Source organism: Elephantulus edwardii, unplaced genomic scaffold, assembly GCF_000299155.1.
Source record: "Elephantulus edwardii isolate Elephantulus edwardi_28Jun2011 unplaced genomic scaffold, EleEdw1.0 scaffold00114, whole genome shotgun sequence".
Lineage (NCBI taxonomy): Eukaryota > Metazoa > Chordata > Mammalia > Macroscelidea > Macroscelididae > Elephantulus > Elephantulus edwardii.
In genome coordinates, this window is record NW_006399864.1 from 371404 (window position 1) to 376840 (window position 5437).

Consider the following 5437-nt stretch of genomic DNA (forward strand, 5'->3'; position numbering starts at 1 on the left):
CTCCATCCTTCCAAGCATGATGTCCTTCTCCATGGATAGGTCCCTCCTGGCTACGTGCCTAAAGTATGTGAGATGGAGCTTCAAAATCCTAGCCTCTGGGGCTGCCAAGGGCCACGTGGCGCCAGCGTGGCGGCCACACAGGGACGCGCGGGTCTTTGTGGGCGCAGCCTGGCAGCCCCGCGCCCCGAGCTGCCCCCGGACACCAGATGACCCTCCCGGGGAGCGGGGCTTCCACAAGCATGCAATCTAGACCCAGAGCTTTTGGTTCTCGGAGGATCCGCACTCTGGAGCCAATGGGGACGCGCCGGAGGTCCACGTCGCGGAGGTCCTTCATCCACAGTATGGAATGTATGTTTGGCCCTGTCCTGTGGTCCTAGCCCAGTACCTGTGGTTTAACAGAAGAGGCCTTCCAAGCAAAGCTGTCTTAGAGATTGGAGCTGGGGTGAGCCTTCCAGGAATCTTGGCTGCAAAATGTGGTGCAAAGGCTACACTGTCAGATAACCCAGAACTACCTCATTCTTTGGAGATGAACCAGCTACCACAGGTCCTTGTAGGAATAACATGGGCCACGCATCCCCCGACCTTCTGGCTCTGCCACCCCAAGATATTATTCTTGCATAGAATGTATTTTTTGAATCTGAAGACTTTGAAGACATTTTATCTACAGTATTCTTCCCGATGGAAAAGAACCCAAAGGTTCAACTCTGGTCTACTTACCAGGTTGGAAGTGCTGACTGGTCCCTTGAAGCTCTGCTCTACAAGTGGGATATGAGGTGTGTCCATGTTCCTCTCGAGTCTTTTGATGCAGACAAGGAAGAGCTAGCAGACTCTGCCCTTCCAGGAAGACATACCATGGAAATACTGATCATCTCCTCTGCAAAGGACAACGTCTGACTTAGAATTACAAAACTCCTGGACCATACTGATCATGTGGTACATGGCTTATGGCTTACCATTCACTAAATGTACTGTTGGCTCAAAGATACTCTAGGAATAGTATAACCTCAGGGATAAAAATTAAAAACAACCTTCCCCCCCTCCCCAAAAAAATCCTAGCCTCCAAGGAAAAACTTAGTTTCACCCTCTCCACGGCAGACCTATTTGTTTTTTTGGAAGTCCTTAGTATGTTCAAGACTCTTCTCCAGAACCACAATTTGAAGCTATCGATTCTTCTTTTGTCATCCTTAGTCATTGTCCAGCTCTCTGACACATAGCAAGTAATTGCAAGGACCATGATCTGTATTAAGAACACTTGAATCTCTAGACTGACATCTTTGCTTTTTTTAAAAAAAAATTATTATTATTATTTTGTGTGTATGTACCATCGAATCAGATCTGAACTGTCCAGGAGGAGATTGTATCTCCTTCTCCAGCAGAACATCTGGTTCATTTGAACCATGTGCCTCTGGGATTGCAGTGCAGCTTCTTGCCACTAGGTCACCAGAGCTCCCTATGTTTGCTTTTCAGTACTGTGAAGAGAGGAGAGATCCCTGACAGCAGATTTTTCCAATGCAATTCATCTTTGGGTTTCCCGACTACTGGTGCCAACAGTAGTAGAGTGTTTATTTGCATTTATTTCACCAAGGTGTATATAAAAGACGCTTAAAATGCTTTTTTAATTTAATGACACATCTGCTTCTTGTAAATCAGTGAAGTTCATTTGAATAATTGAAGTCATGTTCATACTGTGTAAAATGACATACTATATGCATGGCAAAACTATCAGTTTCAACTCCACTGGGTTTTCTTCGTTTAATTTGAAGACTATTCTTTTAAAATATTAGAAAAGAAAATAGAAGAAAGTGAATATTTTTAGATTGAAGAGTATCAGGTATATTTATTTCCTTCTAAACAAAAAACTACCTTCACATCAGTTTCTTGTCTTTCCAACACCATTAAAATGTTCAAAATTACACTTTTTAAACCTTTATTTATGGAAATGAATATAAACTGGTCTTCTATTAGGATTTAACATTGAGCCTTGACAAGTTATTGACTTCTCTAAATACTGAGTTAGAACATCCAAGCTTGATTAGTAAAATAAATAAAATTTAAATTGGTTGCCTTTCAAAACATTAAATCTGTAATAAATCATTTCCATAACAAGGTTTCATGCTGAATCAAGCTTAGATATAGAATATCTAATTGTGATGAGCAAATAAAGCGTGCTCAAAAGTACCATGATCCTGGTGAATGGATTTATTACAGATACAGGTAGTTACATGTTTTCAGAACATTTAAATGACACGTTTTCCTTCTTGATTTAATTTGCATGATTTAGTAGCTGCTGCTTGAGGATTCCAGTGTGTTTGCATGCTGTTCATTTGGGTGAACAGAACATCTTAAAATGTGGAATGGTAAAAGCAGCTGGAAATCCAACTAGTCAAATGTGGTTTCTTTTAAAAAATTATTTTGCAAATAAAAATATTGAGGATTTGTTTTTGGCTAGCATTAAAATTGGGTTAAAATCCTTTTATTATATAATGGAAATGAAACCTAATAAAAATGGACCCTGTCCTTATTCTGTTTACTTGGGCCCAGATACCTTCCAAACAAATTACATGGGATTGAGGACAGAGGAGTCCAGGAAGGGAAGTTTGTCTGGTTGTAACCAAACTGGGCAGCATAATTTAGATCCTTTGAATGAGAGGGAATTCCCTTACAACAGGGAGTAAAACTCATAAAATAAGAAAATGTATGCTTTCTTAACAGCTTTAGTTTGCTTGGCATCACAAAAATCACTCTTGATACCAGCAGCCAGGAAATTAGAAGACTAATTACATTGGGAAGGTCTGCTGTCAGAGACCTCTCCAAAGTACTGAAGAGCAATGATGTCAGTCTGGAGACTAAGGCGCTCCTGATCCATGCCATAGTCTTTGCAATTACTTACTATGCATCAGAGAGCTGGACAGTGACCAGAAATGACAGAAAGAGAATTGATGCTTTTGAGCTGTGGTGCTGAAGAAGAGTATTAAATATACCATATACTGCTAGGAGAACAAACAGGTTCAACCTAGAAAGGGTGAAACTAGGCTGTTCCTTAGAGGCAAGGATTCTGAAGCATTGTCTAACATATTTTGGACATGTTGCAAGGAGGGATCAGTCCTTGGAGAGGGACATCGCGCTTGCGAGGGTGGACGGACAGAGCAAGAGAATAAGACCCTCAAAGACCTGCTGGAGGGTCAGCTATAAGTCAGTTGTGACTCGATGGTAATACATTGAGTTGAATTGAGAAGTAGATCTTCAGACTTCTTAAGACACAACTCTGAGGAAATGTGGAGTTCTATCCTTTTTGTTAGCAACCAGTCATATTAACATTTTGCATCCCCCAGGAACTTTAAAGAGGTTAATGCTAATAAAGGCAAAACAAAAAATTTGAACTTTAGTGGCTGATTTCGAGAGCTTACACTTTAAACCACCGATTGCTGTGTGAGTCTAATATCTCAGAGGATGTAGGATGCAAAAGTGACTATTATCCTGCATTATCCTTTATTTGTATAATTTATTTGTGTACTTTACAATGTGACTTACAGACACTCTCATTCCCTTTGAGTCTGGACCGGCCTTGGGATTTTCTCCCACAAAAAGAATGCAGCACGGAGGGACTTTGTAATAAATTCAGTTGACTCTGCAAGAGTTTGGCATACTTTCTTCCCCTCTTGCTGACCTAGCCCATGTTGTGTGAACATTTCAGGCTAACCTGGTAGGTGAAAGAAAATGTAGAATGTTAACTGAGTCAGCTTGGTTGTCTGGGCCATGGTCTTAGAAAGGCAGAGATATAGTCATACATATGGGACAAATTGAAGTTGAGGAGAAAGCCCTCAGTGAGATATACTCAAGTGTGGCTGAGATGACGAGGATGGCACAGGATGAGGAGAGGATCAGATCCATTGTTCATAGGGTCTCTGTGAGTTGCACCCAACAACAACAACTTGGGAGACTGATTAGCCCCCAAATAGCTACTACTGACCCTGAAAGTGCTTGATTTGGACTTCTCTAATTAAATTTATTCATGAGCAAAGGATACATTTTGTTCTGAATGAAATCTTGCACGTCCTTGAAAATCACCTGAGAAAGAGGTACACAGATGTTGATATGATTTACTTAAGGAAAACAAACGCATGGTAATCTCATTAGATGTTCAGAAGAATGGGAAAGACTGCTTGTTCAGAACTGAAGTATTGGTGATGAGGTTAGGGAGTACTTATGTGCATGCGTTGATGTGGGTGTGAGCTAATTTATCAAGAGGGATTTAAGGAGTCATCCAGGAAAAGCTTCTACTCTTTCAGTGACAATTATTACACAATCAAGTCCTTTCCTACATGAATAAGGAGCCCTGGAGACACAGTCCTTATGTTCTTACCTGCCAACAAAGAAGTGGCTTGTTAGAATCCAGAAGTTTCTCCCCAGAGGAAGATGTGTCACCCTTAATCCGTTTCTATAAGTATTTACAGCTTTGAAAATCATACGGGTTCGCTCTTCTTTCTCTGATAGGGATGCTGGGTTTTACTTTATTGTTGTTGTTGTTGTTGTTATGTGCCCTTGAGTCACCTGTGACTCATAGCGACCCTATGTACAACAGCCCTAAACGCAGCTCTATCCCTTGCAATCTCACTGTCTCCGACACTCCTACCCCCATTACCCAAGTGATGGAATCAATCCACCTCATAGAGGATCTTCTCCCTCCACCCTCTCATGCATGACGTCCATCTCCAAGGACTGGCCCCTCTTTGGAACATGTCCAAAGTATGTCAGATGACGGTGCAGAATACTTGCCTCCAAGGAGCAATCTGGTTTCACCCTCTCCAGGGCGAACTTGTTTGTCCTCCTAGCAGTCCATGGTAGAATGTGAAATTCCTCCATTTTCTCTCCAGTTCATAGGATACTTATAATAAATATATGCTTGCTGTGACTAAGCATAGAAAGGAAATGGTCATGCTCCACTCTTCCCTGTGACTGTAACAGTCTTTCCAGAAATACCTTCTAGGTGTCAAGTTTACAAAAGTAAAATGTAGAGCATCGCTGTGCTTTTGTCAATGAAAAGAAAGATTAATATTAAACACTAGGAAATATATTTTTGGCTTTCTGTATTTTCTTTGTCTGTTATCTGATTCTTAGGAAAAGATTATATAATTCAGCCAGGAAAGAACTAATTAACACCGAGAAATATGGTTTTCCTTCGAAAGAAATGAAATTAACTTTTATCTTATAGTTCTAAAAAATGCTAGACTTTTGCTCTTCCGGAGACGCTGTGTAGAGGCATTCAAAATGGTCCAGCGTCTGACCTACCATCGTAGGCTGTCCTACAACACAGCCTCTAACAAAACTAGGCTGTCCCGAACCCCTGGTAATAGAATTGTTTACCTTTATACCAAGAAGGTTGGAAAGGCACCAAAATCTGCATGTGGTGTGTGCCCAGGCTGACTAAGAGGGGTCC

General features: G+C 41.1%; 1 pseudogene; it reads left to right on the forward strand.

Annotated features, from left to right (window-relative positions):
* The first annotated feature begins 271 nt into the window (after positions 1–271).
* On the forward strand, positions 272–894 carry LOC102866637 (annotated as a pseudogene).
* The last annotated feature ends 4543 nt before the right edge of the window (positions 895–5437 follow it).